We start from the raw sequence: 24,876 nt of genomic DNA on the forward strand, positions 1-24,876 counted from the left end.
TGGAAGGAAAGGCAGCCAAAGGAAGTGTTGGCTTTTAAACTTTAAGCAGTGGTTTAAACTAAGACTCTGATGTGATGCAGCAGGATGAACAGTAGATAGCTCAATGCAAGACGGTGAACTCACAAAGAATAACTGCTGTCTCCTGTGTGACATGGACACCAGAGATAATAGTTATTCAGAGATGTCTCTGTCTTTCTCAGAGAGGGCCTGAGATCTATATTTACTGTCTCCTGTGTGACATGGACACCAGAGATAATAGTTATTCAGAGATGTCTCTGTCTTTCTCAGAGAGGGCCTGAGATCTATATTTACTGTCTCCTGTGTGACATGAATACCAGAGATAATAGTTATTCAGAGATGTCTCTATCTTTTTTTTCAGAGAGGGCCTGAGATCTATATTTACTGTCTCCTGTGTGACATGAACACCAGAGATAATAGTTATTCAGAGATGTCTCTGTCTTTTTTCAGAGAGGGCCTAAGGTCTACAATTACTCTCACATCTTCTCCTTCCCTCTTCCTCATCCTCTATCTACATCAAAACAAGTGGACAGAAACTAACTGCATTGCACACTTTTCTACCAACTTTCTGTTTATCAGAGGACAGTATGGTGTCACTAAGTACAGAAGTGTGAATGGGTGTAACAACAGCTCTGTAAGGGTGTCAATAAGTACAGAAGTGTGAAAGTGTGTGACAACAGCTCTGTGTGAGAGTCAGCTTGTCACATGCTTCTTACTGGAAAAAAGGCAAATGACTTACTGTAAATTACATGTTTATCATTTGCATAAGACCTGGCTCAGTTTAGAGCACTTCACTTCTCGGGGCGTGTCTGAGGAGTCCAGTGTGTAATTCCTCCCTTCACCAGTAATAAGGGGCGTGTCTGAGGAGTCCTGTGTGTAATTCTATGGTCACAAGACACAGGCCTCCTCACAGCGGCTGAAGATACTCCAAACGTTTATAATTTTTATAATCCATCAGATATTTACTGAATTATAGCACATACAATATTTTACTGGAACAAACAAATAATTAATGGAGTTGAGATTTTGGTGTGAATTCAGGTTTTACAATTATTGGACAATTTCCCCCAAAATTATTGTAAGAATGATAACACTCATTTATTCATTTTGTTATTGTATCAGATATGTAGTATTTATATTCATAAAGAAAATAGGTGCTTCATTTGCATAAATACACCTGGTGTATTTGCATATATGAATACATTAACATAAAGGTTAGACCAGGGCTCAAACCATCAAACACTCTGTCTTCCCTCTCTACAGTCACCTGTGTTGTTTCATTAAGAACTAAGTTGGTGAATTTGCATACCTTAAGGGAACATTTTGACATTCGCCGTATGGTTAGTGAGAAAGTCCGTATTGCAAATGTACGGTCCCTTACTAGACGTACCAAAACGTTTGCAAAATTCGCGGGCGGCGTCGGGCCGTGCGGCAGGGCCGGATCTACCGGGAAGTCATCAAACGAACTCTCTCGGACATTCGGTTTCCGTTTGATAAAATAATCACATTTTGGTCATTTTTCTGCTGTCCCGGTAAATCCCACAAGAGGGCATAAGCAATCATATTGCAAATGTACAAAACATCACGAATCACAACGTGGCCTTATCTCCAAAGGTTTGGCATAATGGGCAGTTGGCCCCGAACAAGATGGCGTCTAGGCCTCAACGGTTTGTGAGTTATGGCCATTTTTCTGGGATTAAAGGTCCAAAATGAAAATAGAGCAATATTTTTTCCGCTTCACGTCAAAGTCAAGGAACCTCCGGTGTCAATAAAAAAAGAACCAGCCATTTATCTATTGTCATTTAAGAGAAATCGTACAATGTCAAATTGGTGATGTTCAAAAATAGTTATTTTTATTTTTTTAACAGTTACAGATCCAGTTGCAGCGTTCGAATATTTACGGAGCTCTGCGAGATTTCTGTGATTTTTTTATGATTTTCTGAAATAACACTCACTAAACCCTCCATAAATAATGGATCTCACAGATTACAATGACTTCTCTCCCCATAGGAATACATTGCCTGCACCCCTAAATTCAACCTGAGGCCTATGTGGGTTATGAATGCCGTATGAACCTGACTTCGATGACAATCCATCAGGCCACTATGAGGTCTACCTGTGTTGATTCTAAGCTTCCTGGACCAACCGGAAGTGGTTAAAATCACCCTAAAAGTGTATATCCATACCCTGCCTGCAGTTTGATAGACATAGTGCATTCAACCCTGTGTAAATCAGTCAATTCTTAACGTAAAGACTTAAAACTCAGGATTCTGTAAAAGCATACCCCAATGAGGATATGTGTTTACTTATAGCTTCCTGTGCCAACCGGAAGTGCCATAATTGGTGTCTCAGGGGCTGTTTTGAAGCGTGAAAAAAGTCAGATCTTTCCAAAACTTCATATGTGTGATTAGGCAACCCCCATGAACTGTAAATCAGTCATTTTTCCCATAAAATTTCAAAGGAAAACTAAATCACACACACAACTTTGATGGTGGGACACATTGGGGTGCGCAGAGACATACACTGCCTGCGTTAGTTAACCTTGTTGGAACTTTTAAAGAACCGTCAGACCTAGAGTTCCGAAACGTTAGAAACCTGTTCTAGACCTCAGGTCGACCTCAGTGCGTGGTGAGTTACGTGGCTCTAGAAGGTTCTCGGACCGAGAAACAGCCTCGTACATTTGCAATGACTTCAATTCATTTTTACATCATGAAAATGACGACATTTAGAAATGTCCCAGAGTCGCAAGACTAGGAGCATTGCGACCGTCTCGGCCCATAGAGACGGACCCCAACGTTTCTGTCCGATAGCTCATTCAAGGACCCCGTAGCAAGTCATGGAAAAAAGTGGATTTTCAGCACCAATTAGGGTCTTGCTCGGACACCAAATGACCTATCGAGCCGAAACTTGGGATTCGGGGTCACCTCAGCTAGGCCTACAGATGACATCTGAACTGGACCCGCAGCTGGAACGTAACTACGTGTTTTACGTTTTTATTATGGTTTGAATAGAAGGCGTTGTGAATTTTGGGCCATCTCTGTAGTATGTGATAGTTGGCTACTAAACGAGTTGGGAAAAGTGGGTTTGGTGTCAGTTTGTATCAGTTTGGTGTCAGAATGATATCTAATTGACTTATGGACGGTGACTTGCTGGTGACTCTTGTCCATTTGCAATATGTTTAAACAGTGAGGTACCATCAGTGAGGTTCACCAAAGTGAAACTTCTAAAATCAACCCCAACGAGCGATGGAGAGGAACCAGAATCACTGCCCAGCCATCCTGAAAAAAAAAACATTATGATAATAAAAGTAGACAAAAGTATAGTTTGAGCAAAGTATAGTTTGACTTTTGAGCATGCCAAATGCGTGATGGTAAATGCCCATTGAAACATATTGCAAATGCACATGCATTTGCAATATGATTCAACAGTGAAAAAACATCACCAAATGGACATGATGAAATCAACACAGCGAGTGATGGAAAGGAACAACTATCACTGCCCGGCCATGCCGGGTTCATCAGGCCAGTCAATTTTGCATTTCTGCAGGATTTTTGAGCATGTCAAATTTCTTATGGCATTTGGCCTCCAAAAAAGTTACTTTTGACTTTGACTTTTGACTTCCTATGAAATCATATTGCAAATGGACAAATCATATTCCTTATGCACAAGTAAAAAAAAATATATATGTCATAATACAATTTTACAAAAGTATATTAATACAGTTCTTACACATGATTAATTGACATAAAATCGAAACAATTTAAAAAACGGTCCAGAAAGCACTTTTTTACGAGGGCGATAATTTTTTTTTTTTTAAGTTCACATTTTCGACTTTTGACTTCCTATGAAATCATATTGCAAATGGACAAAACATATGCCTTATGCACAAGTAAACATTTTTTTTTAAAGTATGATAATAAAATGCGACTAAAGTATGTTGATACAGTTCTTATACGTGGGTAACTGACACAAAATTTGAAAGAATTTCGAAAAACGGTCCAGAAAGCACTTTTTTAGGTGTGTGTGAAGTTTTTTATAAAATTTTGCTATTTTTGACTTTTGACTTCCTATGAAATCATATTGCAAATGGACAAAACATATGCCTTATGCGCAAGTAAAAACTAAAAATAAAAATTTATAATAAAATTGGACAAAAGTATATTCATACAGTTCTTACACATGTGTAATTGACAAAGAAAATCGAAAGAATTTCGAAAGAACAGTCCAGAAAGCACTTTTTTGGGGGGTGATAAGTTTTTGAATTTTTTTTCTCTTTTCAAAATTTTGCTTTTGGATGTTGACCAGATTAGCAAAAAAAAATAATTATAAAAATGTTTTGCATGTTATTTTGCCGGTAATTGATGTCACATAGTTTTCAAACAATGTGTATATATATATATATATATATATATATATATATATATATATATATATATGTGTATATATATATATGTATATGTATATGTATATGTGTATGTATATATATGTATATGTATATGTGTGTATATGTATGTATATATGTATATGTATATATATATATATATATGTGTATATATATATATATATATATATATATATGTGTATGTATATATATGTATATGTATATGTGTATATATATATATATATATATATATATGTGTATGTATATATATGTATGTATATATATATATATATATGTGTATGTATATATATGTATGTATATATATATATATATGTGTATGTATATGTATGTATATATATATGTATGTATATATATATATATATATATGTACAGTGGGGCAAAAAATTATTTAGTCAGCCACCAATTGTGCAAGTTCTCCCAATTAAAAAGATGAGAGAGGCCTGTAATTTTCATCATAGGTACACTTCAACTATGACAGACAAAATGAGAAAAAGAATCCAGAAAATCACATTGTAGGATTTTTTATGAATTTATTTGCAAATTATGGTGGAAAATAAGTATTTGGTCACCTACAAACAAGCACGATTTCTGGCTTTACTTCTCCTGCCTGCTATTCGGTGGACAGAGTGTTTGGTCCAACTCTGGGATTAAGGAATGAAACCATCTGTCTGAAATGGTGTCTTTTCCAAGCTTTAAATGATAAACATTCACTCGCAACGACACGGGCAAGAAAAGGTTGACTACACTGGCCGTGCTGTCAATCAGGCATGACTTCTGCAGCATTCAAAATCAATCCATCAAATGTATTTATAAAGCCCTTTTTACATCAGCGATGTCACAAAGTGCTGTACAGAAAAACCCCACTGGAAAGGCAGGAACGTAGGAAGCAACCTAGAGAGGAACCTGGCTCGGAGGGGTGGCCTGTCCTCTTCTGGCTGTGCCGGGTGGAGATTAGAAACCTAGAGAGGAACCAGGCTCTGAGGGGTGGCAAGTCCTCTTCTGGCTGTGCCTGGTGGAGATTATAAACCTAGAGAGGAACCAGGCTCTGAGGGGTGGCAAGTCCTCTTCTGGCTGTGCCAGGTGGAGATTATAAACCTAGAGAGGAACCAGGCTCTGAGGGGTGGCCAGTCCTCTTCTGGCTGTGCCTGGTGGAGATTATAAACCTAGAGAGGAACCAGGCCTTGATGGGTGGCCAGTCCTCTTCTGGCTGTACCAGGTAGAGAGGAACCAGGCTATGAGGGGTGGCCAGTCCTCTTCTGGCTGTGCCGGGTGGAGATTATAAACCTAGAGAGGAACCAGGCTCTGAGGGGTGGCCAGTCCTCTTCTGGCTGTGCCGGGTGGAGATTATAACAGAACATGGCCAAGATGTTCAAACGTTCATAGATGACCAGCAGGGTCAAATAATAATAATCAGTGGTTGTAGATCTGGAAAATCTGAATAGGGAAATCATAGACTTCAGGTCAAGACAACTGGGAACTCTGAAGAAAAAAAATGAGTTCTGACTGGGAAAATAAGTTTTGAAAGGTCACCCAGCTAGGAATTCCAAACGGGGAACTTGAGCTCCGGCCTGAAGATCACTGACGTCATGATTCATCTTCTTTTTATCAAGTTCCCAGTTGTCTTGAAAGCACATTTGATGACTAAATGTATCACACAAGAAGGACTGCCATGCCACCTTCCTGTTCAAGTGAGCACAGCACAACATGTAACCATGAAGAAGGGATACTATGTAATGTTGTTGGGTCTGTAACCATGAAGAGGGAATACTATGTAATGTTGTTGGGTCTATAACCATGAAAGGGGATACTATGTAATGTTGTTGGGTCTAACCATGAAGAGGGGATACTATATAATGATGTTAGGTCTGGAACCATGAAAAGGGGATACTATACAGTGCCTGTTAGATACAGACCCAACAACATTATATTATAGTATCCTCTCCTTGTAACCATTGTTGACAGGGACAGTCTCTTCTCTACAGGGACGCCGATGGCATTACCCATATGGTTGATGAGGATCTCCTTATATTGCAAATGTACGGCCTATTACTAGACGTCTGCAAGTATTTTTAAAATAGGCCGACGGACTCAGGTCGTGCCCCAGGGTCACGCCCTGACCTAAAACACCATAGAGAACCCAGAGGACTCTTTAGGGTCAGGGCGTGACAACTATATAAGTCAAAGAAGGACTGCCATGCCACGTTCCTGTTCAAGTGAGCACAGCACAACATGTAACCACGAAGAGGATATACTATATGATGTTGTTGGGTCTGTAACCATGAAGAGGGGATACTATATAATGTTGTTGGGTCTGGAACCATGAAGAGGGGATACTATGTAGTGTCGGTTAGTTAAAGTCCCAACAATATTATATTATAGTATCCTCTCAGGTCATGCCCCTGGGCCAGATCTTCTGGGAAGTCATCAAATAAAATCTCTTGGACATTTGGTTTCCGTTTTATAAAAGTGACATTTTATTAATTATTCTGCTGTTCTGGAAAATTCCACCAGATGGCAACTGGCTGCTTATTGCAAATGGACGAAACATCAGGAAACGGACGGCCAATTGTCCTAAACGGAAAAGACTTCGAGAATATATTTTCGATTTTCAAATTTTGACCTTTGGGTCTTGATTTTGTGACCATTTGCCATATGAAAATCTACAGAAAATCTACACCATTAATCCAGAGAGATTGAAGTGACATGGATTTTGCAAACCTGAAACACAGGAAATAGATGGCTGAAAAGCAGATTCTCAGGTGGGCGGGTTATGTGCATTGGTGCTTTTCAATGTGTGTTTGTGTGTGTATGTGTGTATGTATGTATGTATGTATGTATGTATGTGTGTGTGTGTGTGTTTGTAAAACACATATAGTGTCACGCCCTGATCTGTTTCACTTTGTCCTTGGGCTCTCATAGTAATTATTGCGTAATAGACAGAGGTAGCTATTTTTCTTCCTGGTCTTACTGAAAATACAGCTGTCCCGGTTGATATATTATCAAATAGATATTTGAAAAACACCTTGAGGATTGATTATAAACAATGTTTGCCATGTTTTTGTCGATATTATGGAGCTAATTTGGAATATTTTTCGCCGTTGTCGTGACCACAATTTCCCGTCGAATTCTCAGCCAAACGTGAAGAACTAACGGAGTTATTACGGCTACAAGAGTAATATTTTTTTTAAAAAGGAACATTTGCTGTCTAACTGGGAGTCTCGTGAGTGAAAACATCCGAAGCTCATCAAAGGTAAACGATTTAATTGGATTGCTTTTCTGATTTTCGTGACCAGGTTGTCTGCTGCTAGCTAGGCATAATGCTATGCTAGGCTATCGATACACTTACACAAATGCTTGTCTTGCTTTGGCTGCATAATTTCAAAATCTGAGATGACAGGGTGATTAACAGAAGGCTAAGCTGTGTTTCAATATATTTCACTTGTGATTTCATGAATATGAATATTTTCTAGTAATATTCTTTGTCCGTTGCGTTATGCTAATTAGTGTCAGCTGATGACAATTCTCCCGGATCCGGGAGAGGGAGTTCAAAGAGTTAACTGATATATAGTACATCTTAAAGTGTCAGAGATTATATGATACAACAGAGAGAACAGTCCTTCTAGACTCCATATTAGATCAACTATTATACAGTAGAGAACAGTCCTTCTAGACTCCATGTTAGATCAACTATTATACAGTAGAGAACAGTCCTTCTAGACTCCATGTTAGATCAACTATTATACAGTAGAGAACAGTCCTTCTAGACTCCATGTTAGATCAACTATTATACAGTAGAGAACAGTCATTCTAGACTCCATTTTAGATCAACGATTATACAGTAGAGAACAGTCCTTCTAGACTCCATATTAGATCAACTATTATACAGTAGAGAACAGTCCTTCTAGACTCCATGTTAGATCAACTATTATACAGTAGAGAACAGTCCTTCTAGACTCCATGTTAGATCTACTATTATACAGTAGAGAACAGTCATTCTAGACTCCATTTTAGATCAACGATTATACAGTAGAGAACAGTTCTTCTAGACTCCATGTTAGATCAACTATTATACAGTAGAGAACAGTCCTTCTAGACTCCATGTTAGATCTACTATTATACAGTAGAGAACAGTCCTTCTAGACTTCATGTTAGATCTACTATTATACAGTAGAGAACAGTCCTTCCAGACTCCATGTTAGATCAACTATTATATAAGAGTATGACATTTTCTCTCTGTTTATCCACTCGTATGTTTAGAATAATGCTGCTTTTCTAATATCCAACTTGGTTGGGTTCATGCGAGTAACTGATTGACTGTACATGGGAGGAATCAACACTCTCACTGTCACGTTCTGACCTTAGTTCCTTTGTTTTTGTCTTTGTTTTAGTATGGTCAGGGCGTGAGTTGGGGTGGGCAGTCTGTTTGTTTTTCTATGTTGGTTTTTGGTTCTCAATCAGAGGCAGCTGTCAATTGTTGTCCCTGATTGAGAATCATACTTAGGTAGCCTGGGGTTCAATTTTGGATTGTGGGTGTTTGTTTCCGTGTGAGTGTTTGGGCCACACGGTACTGTTTCGGTTTTGTAAATTCACGTCATCATTTATTGTTTTGATTCAGTGTTCAGAGCTTTCTTTAATTAAAATCATCATGAACACTTACCTTTGGTCCTCCGATCTTTCTTACTACTCCTCCTCAGAAGAGGAGGACGACATCCCTTACACTCACTGTACAAGCTTTTTCCCAGTACACCCAGAACATTGCTCTGGGAACCAAAAGGAGTATCTCAGTTTCAAGTTAAGAAGCCTGGTGTGGTATCAGTCAGTCTCAGTTTGGGAAGAGTTAAGAAAAATATTTAGCAAGTAGACTAAACTAAAAAAAGTAATAATAATAAACATGAACATCAGGATTGTATTGAGTCAGTGAACCTCTGTGACTGTGATAATAAAGATAGATTTCCTTTGAATTTGAGTCCTAAGTGGTGAATTTCCTCAACAACAGACAGAACAGTCCTTCTCTTATCAAGTCATTGTATTGTTATTGCATATAGTTTTATTATAATGTATTCTACATTTGTCTTGTTATATATTGTATGTTCTTGACAAGGTAAATGAATAAGCAGAAAATATTTTACGATATACAGTACTTAGCATAATCCTATTTAGCAGTTCAGAGAGTACCGAGGATGAATCCTATTTCTCACAGATCCATCTGTATTGATAGGAACAGTCATAGTCCCACCAAGCTCCTGTGTCTGATGACCAGGAGTAGAAATACACACAGTTCTCTGCTCCACCACCATTAGGCTCTCCACTGTTCCAATACCTGTAGGAGAAATAACACATAGAATCAGGCTGTCCACTGTTCCAATACCTGTAGAAGAAACAACACAGAATCAGGCTGTCCACTGTTCCAATACCTGTAGAAGAAACAACACAGAATCAGGCTGTCCACTGGTCCAATACCTGTAGAAGAAACAACACATAGAATCAGGCTGTCCACTGTTCCAATACCTGTAGGAGAAACAACACATAGAATCAGGCTGTCCACTGTTCCAATACCTGTAGGAGAAACAACATATAGAATCAGGCTCTCCACTGTTTCAATACCTGTAGGAGAAACAACACATAGAATCAGGCTGTCCACTGTTCCAATACCTGTAGAAGAAACAACACAGAATCAGACTGTCACTGTTCCAATACCTGTAGAAGAAACAACACATAGAATCAGGCTGTCCACTGTTCCAATACCTGTAGAAGAAACAACACAGAATCAGACTGTCACTGTTCCAATACCTGTAGAAGAAACAACACATAGAATCATATATATATATAACATATAGAAACAGTCTGTCCATTCTGAACCTAACTATCCAGACAGTAATGTCATAATGACACAGAATTAATTAATGTCTTACTTTGTGGTCAGTGGTGTGTCGTCCACCCATTTCCAGGTCCCCTCAGTAACAGAGTCAGTCAGACCAATCCAGACATAGTTCTTTACCCCGCATAACCAATTGACAAATGTCTGTAGATGTGGAAGAGATTCAACATTGTTAATACCTGCCATTTCTACTCGCTGTCTCTCTCTCTCTCTGTCTCTAAATTCATTTCAATTCAATTTAAGAGCTTTATTGGCATGGGAAACATATGTTAACAAGCAAGCAAGTGAACTAGATAATAAACAAAAGTGAAATAAACAATAGAAATGTTACAACAGTTCCAAGACAATAAAGATACTTCAGATATTATGAGCAAGTAGAAAAGGGAAAATGAATAAACATAATTATGTTTTCATATATATATATATGTTTTTTATGATGTTGTTTGTTCTTCACTTGTTGCCATAGCAACAGGTCACACATCTTGCTGCAGTGATGGCACACTGGTATTTCACTCAATATATCCAAGAGTATTTCAAAATAGGTTTTGTTTTTTTTCTAATTCTTTGTGAATCTGTGTAATCTGAGAGAAATATGTGTCTCTAATATGGTCATACATTTGGGCAGGAGGTTAGGAAGTGCAGCTCAGTTTCCACATTATTTTGTGGGCAGTGTGCACATAGCCTGTCTTCTTTTTGAGAGCCATGTCTGCCTACGGCGGCCTTTCTCAATAGCAAGGCTATTCTCACTGAGTCTGTACAAAGTCTGTACATAGTCAAAGCTTTCCTTAAGTTTGGTCAGTCACAGTGGTCAGGTATTCTGCCACCGTGTACTCTCTGTTTAGGGCCAAATAGCATTCTAGATTTTTTGTTATTTCTTTCCAATGTGTCAAGTAATTATAATTTAGTTCTCTCATGATTTGGTTAGGTTTAATTGTGTTGCTGTCCTGAGGCTCTGTGGGGTCTGTTTGTGAACAGAGCCCCAGGACCAGCTTGCTTAGGGGACTCTTCTCCAGGTTAATCTCTCTGTAGGTGATGCCTTTGTTATGGAAGGTTTGGGAATCGCTTCCTTTTAGGTGGTTGTAGAATTTAACAGCTCTTTTCTGGATATTGATAATTAGTGGGTATTAGCCTAATTCTGTTCTGCATGCATTATTTGGTGTTTTACGTTGTACACAGAGGATATTGTTTGAAGAATTCTGCAGACTGCTCTAGTGCCCTCACCAATTCTTTGATATATATGAAGAGGGAGGGTATTAAGCTGCATCCCTGTCTCTCTCTCTCTCGCTACCACACACACACACACACACGCACACACACACACACACCGGATCGTCTTCGCTCTTGATGACCACCAGGTGTGCTCCTCTATCTCTGCAGTCCTGTCTGCTCTCCTCCCAGGATTTTTCCTCAGTAGAGACATAGTAACAACTGCTACCAAGCTTCTTCCATCCTCGAGGACACACTATAAGTTGAACATTTCCTGCTTTAGTCACTTTAATACAACAATTCATTAAGTATCAAGCAAACACTCAATGAAGACAGGAACTAACTAAATGGACAGTTTGGAAGTCGTAGTTTGTTTCTCACATTTTCATTTAATGTCATTTGAATTGCCTGTTTGTAAGTGACATGTGAACTGATACAGAGACTGTCAAACAGAACAGTCATGAGACAATTTGACTCACCTTTCTCAACTATAGACTGTTTCAGACGTTCTGTCTCTTTCTGTAGCTGGTCTCTCTCTTTGGTCAGGGTGTTGTAACTGGTCTGTAGCTGGTCTCTCTCTTTGGTCAGGGTGTTGTAACTGGTCTGTAGCTGGTCTCTCTCTTTGGTCAGGTTGTTTCCGCTGGACTGTACCTGGTCTCTCTCTTTGGTCAGGGTGTTGGAACTGGTCAATTGGTTTCTCTCTGCGAAACAATACGACCAATGAACAAGGTAACAGTGAAATATGGTTTACCTTCTGAATGGAATTGACTGGAATGTAAATGTAATTTATCCCTGATCATTACACCACTGATGATGAAGAATGTTTGAGTGAGAACATATCAAACTCACGGTAGAGAAACAGGCCTATGATCCCAGCCAGTAGGAGAACACACAGCAGTCCCAGACACATTGCAGCAGCTCCAGAGTATCTCTTCCACCACTGACAAGACACTGAAGCACAAATTATTACCATAAAAACTTGCTGTATTTGTTTCTAATTTTGTGTCCATTTGCTGTTTGAATCACTGAGAGAAATACACAAGATTGACAAGGGACAGAACACCAGAACTGAGTTCCAGAACCTCACGTATTCTACTGCTTGACTTCCAGAACCTCTAACAGAATATTGGCTTAAACAATATTGCAGAGTTCAGGCACCCAAAATGATTGCCGGCACCTATTTCATTCTAAATCATACTTAATTTGTTATTTGCTTCGTAAACAACAGACTTTTCTAACAATGCAGAGTTAAAGATACAACATTGAAAATAGTGACACAATAAATAAATACACAGTGAATAAACAAAGAAGAATAACAAGTCAAAATAACATTGCATTTGGAAAGTTTTCAAACCTCTTGTCTATTTTTGACTTTTGACTTTTGACTTCTTATGAAATCATATTGCAAATGGACAAAACATATGCCTTATGCGCAAGTTACAAAAATAAAAATTATGACAATAAATAAATAAAATATGATAATAAAATTGGACAAAAGTATATTCATACAGTTCTTACACATGTGTAATTGACAAAAAAAATCAAAATAATTTCGAAAAACGGTCCAGAAAGCACTTTTTTGGGGGGGTGATACGTTTTTGAAAAAAAAATTGCTTTTTCAAAATGTTGCTTTTGGATGTTGACTTGTGTTGCATTTTGCAATATGAAAAACCACGGTGGAGCGCGCTCGCAACCTGTTGGATTTGGAAAGTGTTACACCTGGCATTTGCCATATGGCATTTGCAATCAACTTTGAACGAAACAACGGCGTGTATGTGTATGGTTTGTCCAGTGCCAATGACTTTCTATTAATTTTTGTCCATTTCAGGGGGGTTACATGACTACAGAGAAAGTGGAAAGTTTTCCTCTTGAACTTTTTTACATTTTGTTACGTTACAGACTTATTCTAAAAGGGATTCAATTGTTTTTTCCCTGATCCATAAAAATTATCTTCATCAATCTACACACAGAGCCTTTCTGGTACAATGTTCACTAGTATTCGAGCAACAGCCCAACTCTTATGCTAGTGAACGGGTCAAGATTTCCTTCCTGACTGGGTGCCTCCGTGCAGCTCGGCTCGTCTCTCTCCAGAGGAGAGGCAGCGGTGAATCAGCACTAGAACCTGCCTATACTGGGGCCAGGTTGGTCACTTTGTCTCCACTTGTTCCCTGGGGGAGTTACGTACGGACCCCACCAAGACATGGCAGTCACAGAGTGGCCTACGCCCTCTAACCTGAAGCAGATATAGCATTTCCTGGGGTTTGCCAATTTTTACAGACGTTTCATCCTCAACTACAGCCGTCTGGCAGCACCTGTCACGACTCTCACCTCCCCCTCCACTCCGTTCCACTGGACCCCTCAACTACAGTCGTCTGGCAGCACCTGTCACCACTCTCACCTCCCCCTCACTCCGTTCCACTGGACCCCTCAACTACAGTCGTCTGGCAGCACCTGTCACCACTCTCACCTCCCCCTCCACTCCGTTCCATTGGACCCCTCAACTATATATATATATATATAAAATAAAAATCTGAAATGTCTTTATTCAATAAGTCTTTAACCTAAATAAGCTCATGAATCATTTGCTTAACATGTTACATAATAAGTTGCAATGAATCCCATTGTGTGCAATTATAGTGATTAACCCTCAAGAGTCTAAGCCGGGGGTGGTGGGGGAGGGTCTGAGCCGTGGGAGATGGGAGGGTCTAAGCCGGGGGTGGTGGGGGAGGGTCTGAGCCGTGGGAGATGGGAGGGTCTAAGCCGGGGGAGTGGGGGAGGGTCTGAGCCGTGGGAGATGGGGGAGGGTCTAAGCCGGGGGAGATGGGAGGGTCTAAGCCGGGGGTGTTGTGGGATGGTCTGAGCCGTGGGAGATGGGAGGGTCTGAGCCGGGGGTGGTGGGGGAGGGTTTAAGCCGGGGTTGTTGGGGGAGGGTCTGAGCTGTGGAGATGGGAGGGTCTAAGCCGGGGGTGGTGGGGGAGGGTCTGAGCCGTGGGAGATGGGAGGGTCTAAGCCGGGGGTGGTGGGGGAGGGTCTAAGCCGGGGGTGGTGGGGGAGGGTCTGAGCCGTGGGAGATGGGAGGGTCTAAGCCGGGGGTGGTGGGGGAGGGTCTAAGCCGGGGGTGGTGGGGGAGGGTCTGAGCCATGGGAGATGGAGGGTCTAAGCCGGGGGTGGTGGGAGAGTCTGAGCCGGGGGTGGTGGGGGAGGGTCTGAGCCATGGGAGATGGAGGGTCTAAGCCGGGGGTGGTGGGAGGGTCTGAGCCGGGGGTGGTGGGGGAGGGTCTACGCCGGGGGTGGTGGGGGAGGGTCTAAGCCGGGGGTGGTGGGAGGGTCTAAGCTGGGGGTGGTGGGGGAGGGTCTGAGCCGGGGGTGGTGGGGGAGGGTCTGAGCCGGGGGTGGTGGGGGAGGGTCTGAGCCGGGGTGGTGGGGGAGGGTCTGAGCCGTGGGAGATGGGAGGGTCTAAGCCGGGGGTGGTGGGGGAGGGTCTGAGCCGTGGGAGATGGGAGGGTCTAAGCCGGGGGAGTGGGGGAGGGTCTGAGCCGTGGGAGATGGGAGGGTCTGAGCCGGGGGTGGTGGGGGAGGGTCTGAGCCGGGGGTGGTGGGGGAGGGTCTAAGCCGGGGGTGGTGGTAGGGTCTAAGCCGGGGGTGGTGGGGGAGGGTCTGAGCCGGGGGTGGTGGGGGAGGGTCTGAGCCAGGGGTGGTGGGGGAGGGTCTGAGCCGGGGGTGGTGGGGGAGGGTCTAAGCCGGGGGTGGTGGGGGAGGGTCTAAGCCGGGGGTGGTGGGGGAGGGTCTGAGCCGGGGGTGGTGGGGGAGGGTCTAAGCCGGGGGTGGTGGGGGAGGGTCTGAGCCGGGGGTGGTGGGGGAGGGTCTGAGCCGGGGTGGTGGGGGAGGGTCTGAGCCGTGGGAGATGGGAGGGTCTAAGCCGGGGGTGGTGGGGGAGGGTTTGAGCCGTGGGAGATGGGAGGGTCTAAGCCGGGGGTGGTGGGGGAGGGTCTGAGCCGTGAGAGATGGGAGGGTCTTAGGGAGGGGTGGTGGGGGAGGGTCTGAGCCGGGGTGGTGGGAGGGTCTAAGCCGGGGGTGGTGGGGGAGGGTCTGAGCCGGGGTGGTGGGAGGGTCTAAGCCGGGGGTGGTGGGGGAGGGTCTGAGCCGGGGGTGGTGGGGGAGGGTCTGAGCCGGGGGTGGTGGGGGAGGGTCTGAGCCGGGGGTGGTGGGGAGGGTCTGAGCCGTGGGAGATGGGAGGGTTTGAGCCGTGGGAGATGGGAGGGTCTGAGCCGGGGTGGTGGGGGAGGGTCTGAGCCGGGGGTGGTGGGGGAGGGTCTGAGCCGGGGGTGGTGGGGGAGGGTCTGAGCCGGGGTGGTGGGGGAGGGTCTGAGCCGGGGGTGGTGGTGGAGGGTCTGAGCCGTGGGAAATGGGAGGGTTTGAGCCGTGGGAGATGGGAGGGTCTGAGCCGGGGTGGTGTGGGAGGGTCTGAGCCGGGGGTGGTGGGGGAGGGTCTGAGCCGTGGGAGATGGGAGGGTCTAAGCCGGGGGTGGTGGGGGAGGGTTTGAACCGTGGGAGATGGGAGGGTCTAAGCCGGGGGTGGTGGGGGAGGGTCTGAGCCGTGAGAGATGGGAGGGTCTTAGCCGGGGTGGTGGGAGGGTCTGAGCCGGGGGTGGTGGGGGAGAGTCTGAGCCGGGGTGGTGGGGGAGGGTCTGAGCCGGGGTGGTGGGAGGGTCTAAGCCGGGGTGGTGGGGACGGTCTGAGCCGGGGTGTTGGGAGGGTCCTTGCCGGGGGTGGTGGGGGAGGGTCTCAGCCGGGGGTGGTGGGGGAGGGTCTGAGCCGGGGGTGGTGGGGGAGGGTCTGAGCCGGGGGTGGTGGGGGAGGGTCTGAGCCGTGGGAGATGGGAGGGTCTGAGCCGGGGGTGGTGGGGGAGGGTCTCAGCCGGGGGTGGTGGGGGAGGGTCTGAGCCGGGGGTGGTGGGGGAGGGTCTGAGCCGGGGGTGGTGGGGGAGGGTCTGAGCCGTGGGAGATGGGAGGGTCTGAGCCGGGGTGGTGGGGGAGGGTCTGAGCCGGGGTGGTGGGAGGGTCTGAGCCGGGGTGGTGGGAGGGTCTAAGCCGGGGTGGTGGGGACGGTCTGAGCCGGGGTGTTGGGAGGGTCAGAGCCGGGGGTGGTGGGGGAGGGTCTCAGCCAGGGGTGGTGGGGGAGGGTCTGAGCCGGGGGTGGTGGGGGAGGGTCTAAGCCGGGGGTGGTGGGGGAGGGTCTGAGCCGGGGGTGGTGGGGGAGGGTCTGAGCCGTGGAGATGGGAGGGTTTGAGCCGTGGGAGATGGGAGGGTCTGAGCCGGGGTGGTGGGGGAGGGTCTGAGCCGGGGGTGGTGGGGGAGGGTCTGAGCCGGGGGTGGTGGGGGAGGGTCTGAGCCGGGGGTGGTGGGGGAGGGTCTGAGCCGGGGTGGTGGGGGAGGGTCTGAGCCGGGGTGGTGGGAGGGTCCGAGCCGGGGGTGGTGGGGGAGGGTCCCGAGCCGGGGGTGGTGGGGGGAGGGTCTGAGCCGGGGGTGGTGGGGGAGGGTCTGAGCCGGGGTGGTGGGGGAGGGTCTAAGCCGGGGGTGGTGGGGGAGGGTCTAAGCCGGGGGTGTTAGGGGAGGGTCTGAGCCGGGGGTGGTGGGGGAGGGTCTAAGCCGGGGGTGGTGGGGGAGGGTCTGAGCCGGGGGTGGTGGGGGAGGGTCTGAGCCGTGGGAGATGGGAGGGTCTAAGCCGGGGGTGGTGGGGGAGGGTCTAAGCCGGGGGTGGTGTGGGAGGGTCTGAGCCGGGGTGGTGGGGGAGGGTCTGAGCCGTGGGAGATGGGAGGGTCTAAGCCGGGGGTGGTGGGGGAGGGTTTGAGCCGTGGGAGATGGGAGGGTCTAAGCCGGGGGTGGTGGGGGAGGGTCTGAGCCGTGAGAGATGGGAGGGTCTTAGCCGGGGTGGTGGGAGGGTCTGAGCCGGGGGTGGTGGGGGAGGGTCTAAGCCGGGGGTGGTGGGGGAGGGTCTGAGCCGGGGGTGGTGGGGGAGGGTCTGAGCCGTGGGAGATGGGAGGGTTTGAGCCGTGGGAGATGGGAGGGTCTGAGCCGGGGTGGTGGGGGAGGGTCTGAGCCGGGGGTGGTGGGGGAGGGTCTGAGCCGTGGAGATGGGAGGGTCTGAGCCGGGGTGGTGGGGGAGGGTCTGAGCCGGGGTGGTGGGAGGGTCTAAGCCGGGGGTGGTGGGGGAGGGTCTGAGCCGGGGGTGGTGGGGGAGGGTCTAAGCCGGGGGTGGTGGGGGAGGGTCTGAGCCGGGGGTGGTGGGGGAGGGTCTGAGCCGTGGGAGATGGGAGGGTTTGAGCCGTGGGAGATGGGAGGGTCTGAGCCGGGGTGGTGGGGGAGGGTCTGAGCCGGGGGTGGTGGGGAGGGTCTGAGCCGTGGGAGATGGAGGGTCTGAGCCGGGGTGGGTGGGGGAGGGTCTGAGCCGTGAGAGATGGGAGGGTCTTAGCCGGGGTGGTGGGAGGGTCTGAGCCGGGGGGTGGTGGGGGAGAGTCTGAGCCGGGGGTGGTGGGGAGGGTCTGAGCCGGGGTGGTGGGGGGAGGGTCTGAGCCGGGGTGGTGGGAGGGTCTAAGCCGGGTGGTGGGGGACGGTCTGAGCCGGGGTGTTGGGAGGGTTTGAGCCGTGGGAGATATGAGGGTCTGAGCCGGGGTGGTGGGGAGGGTCTGAGCCGGGGGTGGTGGGGGAGGGTCTGAGCCGGGGGTGGTGGGGGAGGGTCTGAGCCGGGGTGGTGGGGGAGGGTCTGAGCCGTGGGAGATGGAGGGTCTAAGCCGGGGGTGGTGGGGGAGGGTCTAAGCCGGGGGTGGTGTGGGAGGGTCTGAGCCGGGGGTGGTGGGGGAGGGTCTGAGCCGTGGGAGATGGGAGGGTCTAAGCCGGGGGTGGTGGGGGAGGGTTTGAGCCGTGGGAGATGGGAGGGTCTAAGCCGGGGGTGGTGGGGGAGGGTCTGAGCCGTGAGAGATGGGAGGGTCTTAGCCGGGGTGGTGGGAGGGTCTGAGCCGGGGGTGGTGGGGGAGAGTCTGAGCCGGGGGTGGTGGGGGAGGGTCTAAGCCGGGGGTGGTGGGGGAGGGTCTGAGCCGGGGGTGGTGGGGGAGGGTCTGAGCCGTGGGAGATGGGAGGGTCTGAGCCGGGGTGGTGGGGGAGGGTCTGAGCCGTGAGAGATGGGAGGGTCTTAGCCGGGGTGGTGGGAGGGTCTGAGCCGGGGGTGGTGGGGGAGAGTCTGAGCCGGGGTGGTGGGGGAGGGGTCTGAGCCGGGGGTGGTGGGGAGGGTCTGAGCCGTGGGAGATGGGAGGGTCTGAGCCGGGGTGGTGGGGGAGGGTCTGAGCCGGGGTGGTGGGAGGGTCTAAGCCGGGGTGGTGGGGACGGTCTGAGCCGGGGTGTTGGGAGGGTTTGAGCCGTGGGAGATGGGAGGGTCTGAGCCGGGGTGGTGGGGGAGGGTCTGAGCCGGGGGTGGTGGGGGAGGGTCTGAGCCCGGGGGTGGGGGGGGAGGGTCTGAGCCGTGGGAGATGGGAGGGTCTAAGCCGGGGGTGGTGGGGGGAGGGTCTAAGCCGGGGGTGGTGTGGGAGGGTCTGAGCCGGGGGTGGTGGGGGAGGGTCTGAGCCGTGGGAGATGGGAGGGTCTAAGCNGGGGGTGGTGGGGGAGGGTCTGAGCCGGGGGTGGTGGGGGAGGGTCTAAGCCGGGGGTGGTGGGGGAGGGTCTGAGCGGGGTGGTGGGGGAGGGTCTGAGCCGTGGGAGATGGGAGGGTTTGAGCCGTGGGAGATGGGAGGGTCTGAGCCGGGGTGGTGGGGAGGGTCTTGAGCGGGGGTGGGGTGGGGGAGGGTCTGAGCCGTGGGAAGATGGGAGGGTCTGAGCCGGGGTGTGGTGGGGAGAGGGTCTGAGCCGTGAGAGATGGGAGGGGTCTTAGCGGGGGTGGTGGAGGGTCTGAGCCGGGGGGTGGTGGGGGGAGAGTCTGAGCCGGGGGGTGGTGGTGGGGGAGGGTCTGAGAGGGGGGGGTGTGGGGGAGGGTCTGAGCCGGGGTGTGGGGAGGGTCTAAGCCGGGGTGGTGGGGACGGTCTGAGCCGGGGTGTTGGGAGGGTTTTGAGCCGTGGGAGATATGAGGGTCTGAGCCGGGGTGGTGGGGGAGGGTCTGAGCCGGGGGTGGTGGGGGAGGGTCTGAGCCGGGGGGGTGGTGGGGAGGGTCTGAGCCGGGGTGGTGGGGGAGGGTCTGAGCCGTGGGAGATGGGAGGGTCTAAGCCGGGGGTGGTGGGGGGGGGGGTCTAAGCGGGGGTGGTGTGTGGGAGGGAGGGTCTGAGCGGGGGGGTGGTGGGGGAGGGTCTGAGCCGTGGGAGATGGGAGGGTCTAAGCCGGGGGTGGGGTGGGGGACGGCGTTTTGCGCCGTGGGAGATGGGAGGGTCTAAGCCGGGGGTGGTGGGGGAGGGTCTGAGCCGTGAGAGAGTGGAGGGTCTTAGCAGGGGTGGTGGGAGGGTCTGAGCCGGGGTGGTGGGGGGAGAGTCTGAGCCGGGGGTGGTGGGGGAGGGTCTAAGCCGGGGGTGTGGGGGGGAGGGTCTGAGCGGGGGTGGTGGGGGAGGGGTCTGAGCCGAGTGGGAGATGGGAGGGTCTGAGCCGGGGTGGTGGGGGAGGGTCTGAGCCGTGAGAGATGGGAGGGTCTTAGCCGGGGTGGTGGGAGGGTCTGAGCCGGGGGGTGGTGGGGGAGAGTCTGAGCCGGGGTGGTGGGGGAGGTCTGAGCGGGGGGTGGGGGAGGGTCTGAGCCGTGGGAGATGGGAGGGTCTGAGCCGGGTGGTTGGTGGGGGAGGGTCTGAGCCGGGGTGGTGGGAGGGTCTAAGCCGGGGTGGTGGGGACGGTCTGAGCCGGGGTGTTGGGAGGGTTTGAGCGTGGGAGATGGGAGGGTCTGAGCCGGGGTTGGTGGGGGAGGGTCTGAGCCGGGGGTGGTGGGGGAGGGTCTGAGCCGGGGGGTGGTGGGGGAGGGTCTGAGCCGTGGGAGATGGGAGGGTCTAAGCCGGGGGGGTGGGGGGGAGGGTCTAAGCCGGGGGTGGTGTGGGAGGGTCTGAGCCGGGGGTGGTGGGGGAGGGTCTGAGCCGTGGGAGATGGGAGGGTCTAAGCCGGGGGTGGTGGGTGGAGGGTTTGAGCCGTGGGAGATGGGAGGGTCTAAGCCGGGGGTGGTGGTGCTGGGGGAGGGTCTGAGCCTGTGAGAGGATGGGAGGGTCTTAGCGGGGTGGTGGGGAGGGTCTGAGCCGGGGGTGGTGGGGGAGAGTCTGAGCCGGGGGTGGTGGGGGAGGGTCTAAGCCGGGGTGGTGGGTGGTGGGAGGGTCTGAGCCGGGGGGTGGTGGGGCGGGAGGGTCTGAGCGTGGAGATGGGAGGGTCTGAGCCGGGGGGGGTGGGGAGGTCTGAGCCGGGGTGGTGGAGGGTCTACGACGGGGGTTGGTGGGACGGTATGAGCCGGGGGTGTTGGGAGGGTCTCCAAGCCGGGGGTTGGGGGGGACGGAGGGTCTCAGCCGGGGGGGTGGTGGGGGCGGGGTCCGAGCCGGGGTGGTGGGAGGGTCTAAGCCAGGAGGGTGGTGGGACGGTCTGAGCGGGGGGTGTTGGGAGGGTCCCAAGCCGGGGGTGGCTGGGGGAGGGTCTCAGCCGGGGTGGTGGGGGAGGGTCTGAGCCTGGGGTGGTGGGGGAGGGTCTGAGCCGGGCGGTGGTGTGGGAGGGGTCTGAGCCCGGGTTGTGGTGGGAGGAGTTCTGAGGCCGGGGGTGGTGTTGGGCGGGTCTGAGCCGGGGGGTGGTGGGGAGGCGGTCTGAGCCCGGGGGTGGTGTGGAGGGTCTGAGCCGGGGTGGGGGGGGTTGAGCGTGGGGTGGGGGGAGGAGTCTGAGGCCTGGGGGTGGTGAGGGTTGAGGGGGTGGTGGAGGCCTACTGAGCCTGGTGGGAGGGTCTGAGCAGAGAGATGGTGGTGGGGAGGGTCTTGAATGCCGGGGGGGAGGTGTGGGGAAGGTCTGAGCCGGGTGGTGGTGGGGAAGGTCTGAGCCGGGGGTGGTGAGGCGGGGTCTGAGGCCGGGGGTGGTGGGGAGGAGGTCTGAGCCGGGGGTGGTGGGGAGGGTCTGAGCCGGGGGTGTGGTGGTGATGGGTGCTGAGCCGGGGGGTGGTGGGGGAGGGTCTGAGCCGGGGGGTTGGTGGGGCGGGTCTGAGCCGGGGGTGGGTGGGAGGGTTCGAGCCGGGGGTGGTGGGGGAGGGTCTGAAGCGGGGGTGGTGGGGGGGAGGGGTCTGAGCCGGGGGTCTGGTGGGGAGGGTCTGAGGGCAGCGGGGTGGTGGGGAGCGGTCTGAGGCCGGGGGTGGATTGGGGGAGGGTCTGAGCCGGGGTGGGTGCTGGGAGGGTCTGAGCCGGGTGGTGGGAGGGTTCTGAGCCGGGCCCGGTCGGTGGGATGGCCGGGGTCTGAAGCCGGGGGTGGTTGGAGGGTCTGAGCCGGGGGGTGGTGGGGGAGGGTCTGAGCCGACATATGGAATTGTTTTAAGATACCAAGGATTATTTAGCTATTTGATTTATAGTTTTAAGTTGAATAACAGATAGTCCTTACTGCTATTAGCCAATAGAAACACATTGAATAACAGATAGTCATTACTGCTATTAGCCAATAGAAACACATTGAACAGCAGATAGTCATTACTGCTATTAGCCAATAGAAACACATTGAATAACAGATAGTCATTACTGCTATTAGCCCATAGAAACACATTGAACAGCAGATAGTCATTACTGCTATTAGCCAATAGAAACACATTGAACAGCAGATAGTCATTACTGCTATTAGCCAATAGAAACACATTGAACAGCAGATAGTCATTACTGCTATTAGCCAATAGAAACACATTGAACAGCAGATAGTCATTACTGCTATTAGCCAATAGAAACACATTGAACAGCAGATAGTCATTACTGCTATTAGCCAATAGAAACACATTGAATAACAGATAGTCATTACTGCTATTAGCCAATAGAAACACATTGAATAACAGATAGTCATTACTGCTATTAGCCAATAGAAACACATTGAACAGCAGATAGTCATTACTGCTATTAGCCAATAGAAACACATTGAATAACAGATAGTCATTACTGCTATTAGCCCATAGAAACACATTGAACAGCAGATAGTCATTACTGCTATTAGCCCATAGAAACACATTGAACAGCAGATAGTCATTACTGCTATTAGCCAATAGAAACACATTGAACAGCAGATAGTCATTACTGCTATTAGCCAATAGAAACACATTGAACAGCAGATAGTCATTACTGCTATTAGCCAATAGAAACACATTGAACAGCAGATAGTCATTACTGCTATTAGCCAATAGAAACACATTGAATAACAGATAGTCATTACTGCTATTAGCCAATAGAAACACATTGAATAGCAGATAGTCATTACTGCTATTAGCCAATAGAAACACATTGAATAACAGATAGTCCTTACTGCTATTAGCCAATAGAAACACATTGAATAGCAGATAGTCCTTACTGCTATTAGCCAATAGAAACACATTGAATAACAGATAGTCATTACTGCTATTAGCCAATAGAAACACATTGAATAACAGATTCACTACGTGGAACAACAGATTGTCATTACTGCTATTAGCCGATAGAAACACATTGAATAACAGATAGTCATTACTGCTATTAGCCAATAGAAACACATTGAATAACAGATAGTCCTTACTGCTATTAGCCAATAGAAACACATTGAATAACAGATAGTCATTACTGCTATTAGCCAATAGAAACACATTGAATTTCAGATTCACTACGTGGAACAACAGATTGTCATTACTGCTATTAGCCAATAGAAACACATTGAATAACAGATTCACTAGATCGTCATTACTGCTCTTAGCCAATAGAAACATATGGAACAACAGATCGTCCCCAGAAATATCAGAAGGAAGTTTGTTCTGAAGTGCCTGTCCTCTATCTGAGAGGTACTAGAAAGATCAGGAAACATTTTATATATTTTTTGCATGTATTTATCCCCTTATATTAGGCAATAAATTATCTCCATATATACGTCCACTAAATATATATATATATATATATACTTCCATTAACTTTTTTTTTTGTGGTACTGGGGACCTTCAGAGTCGTGTGAGGCTTGTGGACGTCCTAAATGGAGAACCCATCACGTTTGTGAGACTCTCATCTTTCAATAAAGCATAATAGTTTGTAGATCATAATAGTTCGGACGCTACGTAAGATTTTTTTTGAAAAGACCGATGTTCAGGATGTCTCATGGTCTGACAAACATCCTTCTAGCTCTGCCACCTTCCAACACAGATGCGGAAGGGTGATATCTGAGGATGGATCAACATTGTAGTTACTCCACAATACTAACCTACCTGACAGACTGAAAAGGTAGCTTGCACAGAAAAAATATATTCCAAAACATGTATCCTGTTAGCAACAAGGCACTAAAGTAATACTGCAACAAATGTGGCGAAGCAATTCACTTTTTGTACTGAGGGAGGGGCAATTCAACACGACACATCACTGAGTACTTCTCTCAATATTGTTTTGAAGACACTATGTTTTGGTGGCTGCATCATGTTATCAGTATGCTTGTAATTTTTAAGGACTGGGGAGTTTTTCAGGATAAAATAAAATCCTAGAATTGAGCTAAGCACAGGAAATATCCTAGAAGAAAACCTGTTTCAGTCTGCTTTCCACCAGACAACCTACAACACAAGGCCACATCTACACTGGAGTTTGCAAAGTTACAGTTGTGATTGAAATCTGCTTGCAAACCTATTGTAAGACAAATTCAAAATGGTTGCCAACCAATGATCCACAACCAATTTGACAGAGCTTGAAGAATTTTGAAAATAATAAATGGGCAAATATTGTACAATCCAGGTGTACAAAGATCTTAGAGACTTACCCAGAGACTCACAGCTGTAATTGCTGCCAACGGTGATTCTAACATGTATTGACTTGGGTGTGAATATTTATGTAAATGAGAAATGTGCGTGTGTGTGTGTCAGTGTCTAGCACTACACCAGGTTAACTGTTACCTGAATGTTGATCACCAACCTTCTTGCAGGGCATGATGGGTCTTTCGTTGTTGTATATTTGATCATTAATATCCATGGTCTCTATTTTATTTATTTTTTTGCCACTAAATCCATCGCAGTTTTCATAGATTTCCTCTGACATCTTTACACACGTGTGTTGAAATGCAGTATCTTCTACTGTTGTATCTTCTACTGTTGTATCTTCTACTGTTGTATCTTCTACTGTTGTATCTTCTACTGTTGTATCTTCTACTGTTGTATCTTCTACTGTTGTATCTTCTACTGTTGTATCTTCTACTGTTGTATATTC

At 48.9% G+C, this 24,876-nt stretch overlaps 1 protein-coding gene across 1 annotated transcript in view; it reads right to left on the minus strand.

The window, feature by feature from the left end:
* Positions 1-9,436: 9,436 nt before the first annotated feature.
* LOC109877239 (C-type lectin domain family 4 member M-like) overlaps positions 9,437-24,876 on the minus strand; it is a 28,983-nt gene continuing 13,543 nt past the window's right edge. Inside the window, exons 7-8 of the transcript XR_004207946.1 lie at positions 9,789-10,210; positions 9,437-9,740 (exon numbers count right to left, since the gene is read on the minus strand). The gene's annotated coding sequence lies outside the window, so the exon portion shown is untranslated. The remainder of the gene's footprint in view (positions 9,741-9,788; positions 10,211-24,876) is intronic.

Source organism: Oncorhynchus kisutch, unplaced genomic scaffold, assembly GCF_002021735.2.
Source record: "Oncorhynchus kisutch isolate 150728-3 unplaced genomic scaffold, Okis_V2 scaffold1057, whole genome shotgun sequence".
Classification (NCBI taxonomy): Eukaryota; Metazoa; Chordata; class Actinopteri; order Salmoniformes; family Salmonidae; genus Oncorhynchus; species Oncorhynchus kisutch.